The sequence below is a fragment of the Etheostoma cragini genome, chromosome 11 (genome assembly GCF_013103735.1).
Source record: "Etheostoma cragini isolate CJK2018 chromosome 11, CSU_Ecrag_1.0, whole genome shotgun sequence".
Taxonomy (NCBI): Eukaryota; Metazoa; Chordata; class Actinopteri; order Perciformes; family Percidae; genus Etheostoma; species Etheostoma cragini.
In genome coordinates this window covers 3,810,357-3,824,574 of record NC_048417.1, presented here as the reverse complement: position 1 = coordinate 3,824,574, position 14,218 = coordinate 3,810,357, and the positions used below count along the sequence as shown (strand labels likewise).

Genomic DNA, 14,218 nt, shown 5'->3' with positions numbered 1-14,218 from the left:
ACTATGGTGTCTAGTGAAGTAATTTCCACAGTTCTGCAGAGTAAGGTCTGGCTACACCACAGATACATCCTGGGATAGGAAGAAAAATACACTCTGGGTCGTCACAATCGCCTTGGACGGCGCTGAGCTCCGGAAGCACTGACGGTGGCACTGCTAAATAGTCTCGGGAAGGGACTTGTTCCGGTAGAAAATGTACACCCCGCAAAAGAAAACGCCACATACAATATTAAATGAAGTTAACTGTTGAAACAATACAGTAACATGAGCTATTTAAATTAGCTGGACCAGTGTATCTTTGTGTGTACTTTGTCCACAGCAATCACACAAATCGGTCCAAAAACATCCCAGTTAGAGAAGAAAAGCCCTAAACATATTCTTTGCAAATCTTTCCAATCATTTCCTGAAAGAACCGAGCAGACCTTGTTGCGCTATCCACATTTCCTTCAAAACCTGCCATTTTCAGCGTGGCTCAGACTGTGTTGTTGTTTCTCAAAGCAAAAAGGGATTTTGAGAACGGCGCCACGCAGAGAGAGGCAAGCGCCGGATGTCAGGCTTTATCCTGGAAATGTACGTCCGTTGATCCAGAATACTTGTGTGAATTTTGTCCTCAATCATTCTGCTATGAGCTGGTATCACTTCAATGACAACCCCTGGTAATGTTATTAAGTTGGGACAGAGTTTTACTTCCTCTGACCTTATCCTGCTTGCACGCTCTATCTCAAAAACCCAAGGCTTCACTTTTAGCAGGGAAAAAAAGAGCCGATTGCATTGCGTACGTTTGACCTCTCTGCCCAGCGGCGGTGGCTGCATCACCAAAGCATGGAAAAAAGACAGAGATAAGACAGAGAGGACCTTATCACCTTATCTCCAGCCCTGTGAGCTTACTAAGGCTCTCCGGTCTGGAACTGTTAATATCACACTTGTACAGCTTTGCTGACAGCTTTAACCTGGCTGTTCTCATGAACCATTTGTCCACATATCTACGAAGATGAATGCATTGCAACGCGTATGTACTCCACATATTTATCGCTGAATGCACCACATTGACTGCAGCTGTATAAGAGTGCTCTGGTCCGCGGAGGGATGAGGTCATAAGACACAAGGCTTTTTAAACTGGGAAGCGAAGTTCATGTCTCGGGGAAAACACAAGACTTGAAAATGTGAATTTGTTTCGCGGGAGTTCTACTTAAATGTTGCATGACATGGTGCTCTTCCGATGCTTTTATATAGACCTTAGTGGTCCACTTATGACCTCATAAGGGGCAAGATTCCACATCGGCCCATCTGAGCTTTAATTTTCTCAAAGGCAGAGCAGGATACCCAGGGCTTGGTTTACACCTATCACCATTTCTAGCCACTGGGGGACCGTAGGCAGGCTTGGGGAATGGATATTAAAATAAAATTACATATATAAAATGATTATTCATGCCATGGTACTTTTAAAGGGACCGATGTTTTAATTCAAACCAAATTTTTCTAATCTTGACTAGTCGACTTGGTGCCTAAACTTAACTGTGCGTATACGTTTTCATATGACATCATACAAGCCCGTATGTGATCATGTTTGCTTAAACATATAGCTCCGCTTATTGTGTTTTGCAAGCGACATCCCATGGATTTGAGATCATTAGTTTTCTTGTATATTTGTTAAACTCAGCGTTTCTTGTCTATATTTTTCAGGTTTGCTGAGCCTGCCCTGATTACTCCCAAAACACCGTTGAACAACCACGTGTTCCCAAAGCCCCCAAGGAGCGGTAAGGAAGTCATCCATTCGTTCAGATTTTTTCAGCAAAATAACATCATCTTCCCCTCTTTCTCCTGTCAACCACATCACTACCCTATTCTCTAGAAACTTGGATTCCCTCCAGCAAAGAACAGAGCCTGAGGCCACATCCCTTTATTCCTCTTCAAATGACCCGCTAGAAAGCCGCAGCAGGGAGCGCAGGGGTCTTTGAAGCTTATGTTCACAGGTTGAACCGGTCATTGAGCTGTCGTAGCGATTGCCGTTGCGAGAGAAAAAAAAAGAAAAGACACATGACGCAATTCAGAGTTGTGTGGAAAAAACTGAAGCTTCTCCTTACTTTTGTCATCAACTTGGGACAAAACTGGCACGTAGAAACAAGGAAAAGGGAGACAGACGAAGAGACAAAACAAAAAGAAGGAGTACTAATGATGATAGAGACCCGGAATGCAAAGAGGAAGGGAGGGAGGGACGGAGGGAGGGATATGTGAGGTTAGCCAGCACATTTCCCCCTTAATAAAAAGAAATTGGAGTCAAGTGACCATCAGCTGGTCACCGTATGTTTGATCAATATGGTCATGAGGCCTCAGGTATGCAGAGAGAAAGAGAGGAGAGGGCTCAGCCATGCTATCCTCCCCTCTTTCCTTCCCTCTCTCATCTCTCCTGCAGTCACCTGTAGACGTCATGATTTATTAGGACGTGGGTCAGTGCTCCCATTATGTGTAGGGGCCTGCATGGCGGTTGCCGCTGCTTGTCGTGTCTCGGGGCTAATGGGAAAGAATGACAGGAATCTGCAACTGATAATGCCACGCTCGGAGATGTTCGTCAGCAGATAATCTCCCATATCCTTCCCCTCCCTCTGGCTGCTCTTTCCTACTTCTGCTTCACTGCCACTATACTCTCTCCCTTCTCCGCTGTCCACTGCATCATTTCCTCCTCATCCCCTTCTCTGTCCTCTTTATCGTCATTTACTTTGTCCCTTTTTCTCACTCTCTTTCCCCTCTTCTGACATCTGCATGTGTTTCTAATGGAACTATTTGTTCTCTTTTTTTCCTCAGATGGACTCAGAAATGCGTGCACAGGAGTGCGGAGTCTTCACAGCCCAGGCGTGACCGAAGCGCCTCTGTGGCCGCTGTCAGTTGCTCAGTAGGCAGTGTAGATCCTGTGTAGCAATCAGCAGCTACATCTGGCTACTGGGTCTCCGACGGCTCTGCCTACTTCCCGCTCGAGCGTGCCTATTCCGCTCCCATTGGCTGGTGGCGCATTCCAATCCTCTGATTGGCTGAAGTGTCAGGGGGGCTCCATCCTGTGACCCCCACAGACAGGATGTTCTCTGTGTCACAACTCCACAAGGGGCCCTTGTCAAGGCTTTTGTGTGTGTGTGTGTGTGTGTGTTTTTCTCACTCCTTCCTCTTCCGTCATTCTTTTAATTCTCCCTGTATATGCCTCTCTCTCTGTGACTCTGTCTCTTCCCTCGTGCTCTGTGAGGGTCTCTTTGTACACAAATGTCCTTGGTAAATGCTATAAAAAGTTAAACTAAGACAAAAATTTCAAGGATGGATGACAAGCGTTAATTACTGCACTTTTGAAAAGCCTTTGAGGTGACGAGATGTCCCCTTTGCTTTTTCCTGAACCTGGCATACAATGTAGATTTCTGTGTGCTTCAATTCTACAGCTACATTGTCTGCTGGGTTTCTGGCTAGCAAAATAAACGCCAGTTATACAACCCTCCGGTGCTCAAAAAAGGTAAAGTATTTATCTACTCTGTCAATGTGCCTGTGACCCTGACAATTCAATAAAAAGAAACTATTTCACATTAATCCTACTGAGTGACTGGTGCTGTCATTTGTCTGACTGAATACCACATTTGAATGGAGGAAGAAATATCAGCAGAATCTGGAATCGGTGAAATCTAAATTGATTCAGTGTCGGTTCAGCGTCCCTGGAGTTAACCCCCAGACAAGAGATGCCAGGAATATTTTAGTAACTCAGCACAAAGCCGGGCTGTTGTCTGTCAGGAGGTTGTCAGACTGCTGTCAGACTGGCTCCTTATTAGCGGGACAGCACTGTCTTTCCTGTAGCACACACACACACACACCCTGGATTATAAAAAAAGAAATCACACAAACAACAATGCTTTGAGAAGACATCCTGTCTTTCTACCTCAGTGTGCAGCTGTGAAAGTCACACTTTCTGACACCTTAATGCAACTTTTACATCCACAAGTTCCTTTTTGCTTTATTTCCCGTTGATGGGGATGAACTCTAAATACACACAATTAAACTACTTTGTTCGGTCTCTGATTGATTTATTTCTGATGGTAGCTGAATAAAGCAGCAGCAGTGACCTGTCTTTTAAAACAAAACAGCACATGAAGGCGCTGAAAAAAAAAAGGAGACATGCTTCCAGACCAAACGATGAAAGAAATAACTGTGTATTCAGCAGGGAGTCAGCTGAATGCCCAGATCTTGTCACAGTCCTGCAGCCAATACAGGTGAAAATAATAACAAGTCTCCAAGGCTGAGACGAGAAAAGAAACTCAGAGGGTAAAGCTCTCTCACAAAAGCAGGCCTTTGGAATAACCAAGGTTTTCAGACAAAAGACACTAAGGGCCCCATCTTGCACCCAGCAAAGCACAAAGACCGACACAACTAGCAAGTGTCTTTGCTATTTTAGGACCGGCTCACGCACATGTCGTTTAAATAGCAAATGCACCCGCATCCACATCTTTGCGCCCATGGGCGTGCTGGTCTTACATGGAGGTGTGTTCAGGTGCATTCTGGGCGCATTGCTATCTTGAGGCAGACGGAAGTGATCGTGCCATTGACCAACAAAAACCTGGTCTAAAGTCAATAGCGCAGCATTTCATTGTTATTTTAACAGCACATTAGTAAAATTCGCCTAGGGTTATGCACCTACTATGCTTGTTACACACACAGGGACGTGCAGCAGCACAGCAGCACACACACAAAAGATTAGATGTCAAAATATCATGGTGCAAATCTGCCATCATGATAGCAATGAGCCAACGTACAAATGCGCCTGTTTTTTAAAGGGAATGGGAGATGACACTCTGATTGGTTTATAGCATGTTACGCCCAAAACACACCTATAATTAATGAAGATAATAAATACAACCCTTTTGAACCATGTGTCCAGCACACACACCCTTTTTCCCGCCATCAAACTAGCAAAAGTGGATTTGGACACGCCCTTAACCTACCTGCGCCTGCCTTGTTGAACGATTCATTAAAACTGGACGTTTAGCGTGTAGCTAGCTCGAAGGTTGTTGTTGTTGTTGTCCCTAGCGAAGGGATTTTGAGAACAGCGACACACAAAGAGCGGAAAGGCGCCTCCTGACATCTGACGCTTGATCAGGCTTTACACTAAAAATGTACTTGCGTTAAGACTAGACTAGTGCGATTGTTCTCTTCACAAAAGTGCAAGCGAATCACTTCTACTGTCATTCTAAATGTGGGACAAATTCTGCACTTTTCAAACACCAAAAAATGCATTTAGAAATTCAGATGAAGCTAATACGTAAGTAAAGCCTGAAACAATGAGTTGCTGTCAAGTCACTGATTCACTTGTCAAGGGCAGGCACTCTACCAATCTGATTGGTCATTGAATCCGACTGCCCACTGGCCGATTCAACATGTCACATCGGCCCAATGGAAGACCGACGGCTCCTCAGACTGACGACGGCACCGAACACACCGAGCTGTCTCGTGTCACCGATCTCGCCAATCGGGTTGGTGTGTCAGCGCCTTTAGAGAAACCGACCCAATAGCAAAGAAAGACTAGTGGAGCGTTAGTCTCAGTGGGGCAGAACACACACAGAAGCACATTGTACAACATGACCAATTACCTAAGCCGTCACATAATAAGCAAGGTGCCAGGCGCAGAGCAAAGCGCAGCGCAGATATTCGTCATCAAGGGTGGCAAGGAAGCTATTTGCTGTTGCTAGGTAAAGACAGCTGTTATCTCATTGGTTGCACGTTTGAAAGGTCTGTGACAACTAGGTCAAAGGGGAAAAATTTGAACTTTGAGCGAGGAGGGGCACCTGGTTAGCTCACCTGGTAGAGCACACGCCCATATGTGGAGGTTTACTCCTCGACGCGGTGGCTGCAGGATTGTCTCCGCCCTCCGGCCCTGCGCTACATGTTATTCCCCCTCTCTCCCCTTTCAAGTTTAAGATGTCCTATACAAATAAAGGCGTAAAATGCCCAAAAAAATCTGAATGTAATTAAATGTCCTAAAACAATTGACTTTTGCAATAAGAATAAAATACCAAAAACTTTAACAACACAACATGGCTTTTACAGACATGTAAATGCCATTATTGTGATAGACTTGATAAATGGGAAGTCCTCTAATTATAAGGTTTTAAACCAGCTGCACTAATAACTACACATGAAGTGATTACCTCTGCTTGCACAGCTCAAGTAACAAAAGATTTACAGAGACGTCTTTGCATTGAACCAAATGACTAGATGTTTTTTTTTAACGGTAAGTGTTGCTAATACATTCCTTTGGAGACACATTTAAAATACTATGTCCTGTATGTAATAATCTCAGCAACGAAAACTTATCTACTTAAACTTGATCACAAATTTATTAAATACATGCCACAAAAAAAGGTGCGTACAGAGCACCTTAGTTACCGCAGACACTGTATGACCTCATAAACGTGGCAGCTCTGGGTATAATTACAGTGCATTTGCATTTATTATGAATTTGCTCCATATCTCCCACGCTGATTCATTTCCATCATCTATGCAGACACTCGTCTGTGTCTTAAAACTCCCCCAAGTTCAGCCACATAGACATCATTTTTGTGACAATATTACACAAGCTGAGCGAGTCCATCGGGACCCACTACGAGAATCCCAACAATGCGAGTGGTTGCTAATGGCCCAGGGGGTGCGTGGGCGGTTTATTGTTGCTTTGATAAGCTGTTGATGACGTGCATGGTGTGAGGACTGCATGAACATTTAGTCAGAGTGCAAAACAACAGAGCGCTGAGAAAAAGAGTGATGGGGGGAACTGTTGAAGAAGAGCGATTGAGCCATCTGTCTTCCTTTATCACACACATAAACGTTTTTCAAGGTGGACAGGGGAGAAGGTGAAGGTGCTGTCATTGGACGGTGCCATCAGTGATGTCATCAGCCAGTGGACCGCCTCAACCCGCGTTACTGCAAACGCGCGGCCTACATCACTTGGGTAATAAGTTATCTGGTTGTCAAGCAAGGACTTCTACAGCAGGGTTCTCCCCATCAGGCCTACACATGCAGGAAAAGCCCGGTGGCAGTTACGTGTTGTTCAGATTCAGATACTTTCTGATTTAGCAGTAACGCGCTGCAAGTCCGTGAGTGTGGAGATTGGGATTGGGCTAAGAAGAGAGATAAAACTTCCATATCCCTGATCTTGGGAGAAAAGTTTCTCCCAAGGTCTCCCTTTCTGTTATTTCAGCCCCTCACCACAAACATGTATTCAAAATTCAGGCAGTCTTTGTTTGTGGTTTCATAATAGAACTTCCCCCAGCAAATGCCTTGAAAATCAATTCCCTTTTTTATTTTCTCACGACAGGAGTTATTTCAGGACACTTTACAGATAAAGTAGGTGTAGATCACACTCTATACTTTAAAAAGAGCCAACAATGTCCCACGAGCAAGCATTTGGTGCAAAAAAAAGCTTCATTTTCCCAGGCAGAAACTTTCGGACAGACCCAGGCGTTTGTTTTTCAAGTTATAAAGCCCGAGAAGTTATGACTCTTGAGTGACGTTGTTGCAGAGCCACAAAGTCCGCAGGTGGAAGGTGGAGGTTCTGGATGGATGGGTTGGTCAACAAAATGTGGGACGCAGACAGCGGAGACCGCTGTAAAAGGTACTCTAAGCAATGTTATTAACTCATATTTTGCTGCTCTTATTTTCCTCATTGTATATGTCTTCTTATTTTTACTTTTTATATTGATTACTTGAATCTTATGTTTGTCTGTGGACCTAATTGGTTAAAAATGTCTTGTCTTCACCGTGGGATAGAGGGAAATGTAATTTCGATTTCTTTGTATGTTTTTGACATGTGAAGAAATTGACAATAAACCAGACTTTGACTTTGACTTTGACACCTCCTCACTATCCGCGAGCTGTCTGTCCTCTGAACACACTTTAAAAAAAAATTCGGTCTCTTTAGACAGCCCAGAGTCCACACACGGCAACAAAAACAAAAACTACTTTGACACGTCAACAGGAAGTGTCGTCATCCAACACTGCTCAGAGCACCTTTAATGTACCTGTTTCCCTGCGTCAGTCTGCAATGTGGACCTCTGTGTATTCTGTGTTTGTGTCTAAGTGACTTTGACATTGGTCCTGTGTTAAGTGAGATCGCTGCAGTCGGCAGCAGAGAAACAAGATGCAATGGAAGTTGATGGGGCAATTGTCCAGCCTGTAGTTACCTTCACTACAGTGCTGGATTTGCTGCTGACAGGTTCAAATTATTATTCTGAGTGTCTGACAACGTTATGAATAAAGTGTGTTGTTATGTAACTATAGAGATAACTATGTTAAGCTGCCATTTTTGGCCAAGTCTCTCCTGTAAAAGAGATAATGTATCTCAGAGACGTCGTGGTTAAATAAAGGTTAGAAAAAAGACATAAAAGAAACAATGAAAATGAATTAAACACCTTCTGAATATGGGTTCGGGAATTGGACTTTGAAACTTCAGAAAGTTCAGATTGTTGTGCGTCATCGTGATCCAGGGTGCTGGTTTATAATGGCGGGGTGCGAGGTGAAGAGGAAACGAAGCAGGCAGAGACCGAGAGCAAATTATTGCTATGAACTCCAAGCCTCTTACGCATCACTGTAAAAGCACTGAGTTTGTGTCTTAAGGTCTGTGAGTCACACTGAACACAGAACTGTGCAGAAATGGAAGCAGGAGTAGCTCCAGAAATCATTTCTCATCAAGCACTGATATTTCAGAGGTCAACGTCTGATTGTTCCAGCAAAGTACTTTCCAATGCCACAGAGTCTCAGTCAGGATTTCTTTGTCTTGGATTAGTAGAAAAAAATAAGCAAGATTAAAGAATTCTAAAACACAGTTAGGCTTTGACGTTTTACTGTCGGTGATGAAAACAAAAGTTGAAAAGATTAATTTTCCTAATATATAAATTTTACAGCCTGGCTGGAGTCTGGCTCCTATTAAAGCTCCAGATCCTGTCTGTCGGTCACCCTGAAGCCCCTTTCACACCTGCACTGCAACCCTGAACTTAGGAGCTACGTGTGGGAATGCAAATGTCCAAAAAAGTTGGACGTGACAGTTAATGGCCTTTACCCTGCTAACTCCCCAGTACAAAGTCTGTGTAATGCACGGGAGAGGCTGGAAGGGGGGCACGGGGTGGCAACCGCCCTCCCCGAAATATGGTTGAAATCCATTAGGTTAGAGTGCTGTCAATCTGATAAATTGGGATTTCCATTGGATCACAGTACTGTCACTTGGCTGCCTGTTCTGACAATCTTCCCAGCCCCTGTCACATGACCAATTAATGTTTCCATGACGACTATCCAAAATTCAGATGCCACAGAACCAGCACTGGAACTTTTTTTTTTTTTATTTAAAGTGGCAGACTGAGCTGATAGAAAATGTGTCTTATATTCAGATTTTTAAATGAAAAGAAGTCAAATTTATAATGAATGTGTTGTTTTATTTGGCAGAATTACATTACATTGTTCTATCCTATCCAATATTTCCTATGTTTCTAAGCAGATTTTCTGTGCTGTATTCTGATGAAACACCCTTCCGATTTGTGCCCATTGTCCAGATAATTCACAGCGAGCGACTGGACATGTTGATGACGTTTCCATCAGGCAGCTGCCAAGAAACCGAAACAAAACCAACATCCAAGGGGGAAGAAGAAAAGAAGAAGAAGTAGGGGGATTTAAACACCACATAAACAAATATGGTTGACCACATCCACGTCAAAATGAGTGTCTTACATCCACACGGACAACCGTTACAAGGGGCTAAACTTGAGTGTCTTTGATACTTGACGCAAGCTAAATCCTGACAGTTACGTAACACCTGAAAGTCAAACCGGTGACTAAACATCTCTTGGAAGAGGATATCCCAGATCGGGAACTGGAGAGGCCAGAAACAACTGCAGGGCACTGTAGGCTTTACATACTTTGGTGTGACCACACTTCACCACGCATTCGAACGGTTGGTGAACGAGGCAGATCACAGCACGTTTAGCTGTTCCATTATCTCATACCAAACCTGGTGACTCACCCAGCGGAGGAGAAACCTAACACAGAGTTTGGTGTGAAGGCGTCCCAACGGCCTGACCCAACCTGACTGGGAGGGACAGTAGACGATACTCTGTTCCAGCTCAGCCCAAACACAAAAGCTGTCATGACAATTACTCATAAAGAGCTGAGGTGAAACCAAAACGGTTCCAGAAGTTAAAAACGAAAACATAAAAATCATTCATTGTCATTTCCAATATAATATTTCAGATTATCGAAGAATCCAGGCTCAGAACTTGTAGAAATGCCACGTTGTTTGCTCATTGTATCTATGGCAACCAGTCCTCCAAACTGCACCAACGATATTGATATTGGTTGTTTGCCCAAGATGACGTCCTCAAATGTCTTGTTTTGTCCACAACCCAAAATATATTCAGTTTAATGTCCCAGAGATGAGAAGAAACATAGAAAAAAGAAAAGAAAAATATTCACATTTAACAACCTCAACGACTCAAACTTATGTTGATTATTAAAATAGTTAGAAAGATAGATGATAGATAGATAGATGGATCCCGAGGGACATGTTGGACATCCAGTAGCAAGACAGCCATGACACAACAAACACACATACATATATAGCACACATAACTAAGAATAAAAATTAAAAATCACTCACAAAAATGCAATGACCATAATAAAGTGAGATACTATTGTAGACTGTGTGTGATGGTGATAGTGAAAAAGTGAACAGTGCAGTAGATCATGATAAAATGCTGACTAATACTATAAAATATAACCTTAATAACCTATAAACTGACTGACTGAATAAGAGCAATATGTAACAGGGTATAAGTTATAAGATGTAGATGTTTTGATCATGGTCCAGGTTATGTACTAGGACCAATATAGCCAATAAGAAAGTTGTACAGCAGACAAGTGATATGATTGGGGCGGGGGGGCGGGGGGGCTGAGTTGGCGATTAATTTAACAGTCAACGTCGGATCGATTCAACTTTGCAGCTCTAGTGTGGTGGCTATAGATGAGATGGAGATGATTCTTCATGTGCTTTTTTTGTTTTTATACCCATCCTGTTTACATTTTTTTAATTTTCTCTTTTACCTGTATGAGTCAAACTTCCCTGAATCCGTCTTCAAACTGTCCAAAACGCAGCGGCTCGGCTTTTAACTACAAGTAACGAGAGATCACACATCACACATCATTCTATCCTAACTTTACTGAGCACCTTCTAGGACCCTAGCTTTAAAAAAAATAATACTTTCAAACTATAAGTACTTGGAAAAAATTAGCATTTGGGTGAAATAAATAACTAGATGAGGGTGGCAGTGGCTCAGCCTGTAGGGAGTTGGGCTGGGAACCGGTGGGTTGCTAGTTCAAGTCCCTGTACAAAGTGTGGAGTGGTGGATTTCAGGCCTGTGTGTAGTGTGTTCTAACAACAGAGTGTAAAAAGTATTGATTACTATTAATCCTTTAAATCCATTAATCCTTTAAAACTAAAATAAATTGGACATAATTTGTATTTTGGGTGGAATGTCTTTAAAACTTAAAACTAGGGTCATGGAAATGCAGTCCAGAAGGGCGGTTCTGAAAATACAGTCTCCGATTTTTCTAATTGGCCAAACATAACTGCACCGGCCCCTGAAAGGACCGGCATCTCGTGGAAACCTTTGACCCGGTTCACAGTCACCTTTTCTCTGCAAAATGTAACTGTAAAGAGCGCTAAACTAAACTGTCATGGGCCTTAAAATGTCATTAGTCCACGAGAATGCGTTGTTTACTTACTCACTCATGTTTTTGATCTATTTTGAAATGTGTTGTTTCAAACTGAGAATCATGTTCTGAACGCTGTACATTTTGGGACAACCCCTCATCCAGTCTGTGCTCCCTGTGAAGCCTGGATGGTATACGTCAGTCATGTATGCTGATGACTGCGTCCTAAAAACAGAAGCCTCTTCATCCTGCAGATGACTCACATGGAGGCATGCGGCCGCACCAGGTGACCCCGGGGTATTTCTGACAACCGGTCATAGGTAAAGTGTCGGCTACCAGCAGGTCTTTGTATCTGCTCTCCCATCAGCCCCTAACTTTAACTCGACATGCACACAGTCAGAGACCTCTGAGATATACAACCAAAACGAGCATGAGATTGGCATTCTGGTTGGATTCCATCCCACTGAAGTCTGTCTGCAGGAAATCCCTGACATCGCAAAAAAAAACGCAGCACGTTCCCTGTCGTGTCAGACAGATGGACAGACAGGCAGCTGACCTCACGCCACCACAGCACTGTGACACGATGGGCTGGAGGAGCAGCCAGTGTCAAGGACGGACACCGTCAGGGGGGACGGCAGTTTTAAATAAGGGTGAGAGGCAAGGCCATTTTATTTTTAAAGCACCATTCAGACACAAAGGAATTCAAATACAGGCAAGATGGTGGCTCAGTGGTTAGCCCTTCCGCCTCACAGCAAGTTTGCACTGCAGAGTTCGTTCCATGGTCCAGTCAGGTGCGGAGTTTGCACGTTTTCCCCTCGTTTGTGTGGGCGTACTCCGGTTTCATTACACCATGCTATGTAACTAAGACTACAGGTTCAAAGTAAATTTAGATGTGTCGTTCTTCCCCCTTAAGGTTCAGGATTTCACAATGAGGGAGACAGAGAGATGAAGCAGCTGAGAGGCTGGCATAATCGAAATGAACAGCGCATGACAGGAGTTGTGTGTGTGTGTGTGTGTGTGTGTTTGTGTGTGGGAGGGGGGGGGGCAATGGTTGGTAATGACATAATAAGCACCTGACTGCCACCAGAGCTCGTCTACTGTTCACTCCTTATTAGGACCCATTGTGCCGAATTTAGTTGCAGTTCCACCAGAGTTCCACTGGGGGTTATTGCGGGCAAGTGCAAAATGAGTGGAAGTCTATGGAGCTAGACGGCTAAATTTGTCTCTTTCGCCTGATTGTCATTGAGTAATCTCCGATTTCATAGTAGTTTTAGCAAGTCCAACATGGATTATAGGTCAAAAGTTGAATTGAACAAGTACTTATGTCTAGGGTTGGGTACCGAGGCCCGGTGCTAACACGGCATATGTGCCTCATGCCTGCATGAAATGCCTGCGCTGCTCTCTGATGCTCCGAAATGGACGTTAGAGGCAACAGAAGCATCGCTGCATGCGTTGCTACACTACACTTCACTCGTCAGCATCTAAAGTTAGCCAACTGTGTAGAGTATGACTGTATTTCACTGTAGGGAAGTTGAGCAGTGTGCAAATGCCGTTGTTGAAAAACAACACAGATGCGTTCACTTGAAACTGGTAGCCTCGCGGCGCATTCAAAGTTAATGTAAATTACCCTTTTCCCATCTGGTTTTGTCGTTCAACTGCAATTTACTAGTGAAATACGTTATTGTTTATAAGTATCGTTCAGAAAACAGCACCGTTTTAAAAGTATTGCTGAGTATTGGAAAAAAACCAAACGATACCCAACCTTACTTACGTCCTTTAGATTTCTTAAACGTTGAGTCGTTGTTGCCCATAACATGCTAGCATTCTGCTAATGAATGCTGATTGGTTAGTGAAGGACTGATTGCAACCAGAGATCCCGCTTGATGGCATCCGAAGCGTGTGTGTGTGGGTGTGAATATTTCGGTCTTTAAAACAATTAGCACTACTGTAACCCATTAGAACAAATCTATTTCTACTGAACAGATTATAGCACCCAATGATAATCTAGTAATGCCTAAAAATGTATAAAAATGGGCACTGAACCTGATCAAAAATGTATTTAAAAAAATCATGTTGTGGGTCATTTCGTTTTTTTCCCTCCAAAACTAATTTTTTCTCGTAAATGTAAAGTATGCAAGATTTCAAAATGTATAATGTAGTTGATATAGAGTCCTGTTAGCCGACTGCAAACATCTTTCACCATTTGACAGTGATTTCATGGTAGAAAATTCAAATGGACCAGAGTCCAGTAGGACCGGGTTAATGGACCAGAGTCCAGTAGGACCGGGTTAATGGACCAGAGTCTAGTAGCACCGAGTTAATGGACCAGAGTCTGGTAGGACTGGGCTAATGGACCAGAGTCTGGTAGGACCGGGCTAATTGACCAGAGTCTGGTAGAACTGGGTTAATGGACCAGAGTCTGGTAGGACCAGGCTAATGGACCAGAGTCTGGTAGAACCAGGCTAATGGACCAGAGTCTGGTAGGACCAGGCTAATGGACCAGAGTCTG

At 43.5% G+C, this 14,218-nt stretch overlaps 2 long non-coding RNA genes across 2 annotated transcripts in view; one reads left to right on the top strand and one right to left on the bottom strand.

Annotated features, from left to right (window-relative positions):
- Window positions 1-283: 283 nt before the first annotated feature.
- LOC117953155 overlaps window positions 284-14,218 on the bottom strand; it is an 18,654-nt gene continuing 4,719 nt past the window's right edge. Inside the window, exons 2-3 of the long non-coding RNA XR_004658578.1 lie at window positions 4,421-4,423; window positions 284-419 (exon numbers count right to left, since the gene is read on the bottom strand). This is a non-coding gene — a long non-coding RNA (uncharacterized LOC117953155). The remainder of the gene's footprint in view (window positions 420-4,420; window positions 4,424-14,218) is intronic.
- Window positions 13,241-14,218, top strand: part of LOC117953144 — an 11,615-nt gene continuing 10,637 nt past the window's right edge. The window contains exon 1 of the long non-coding RNA XR_004658566.1: window positions 13,241-13,392. This is a non-coding gene — a long non-coding RNA (uncharacterized LOC117953144). The remainder of the gene's footprint in view (window positions 13,393-14,218) is intronic.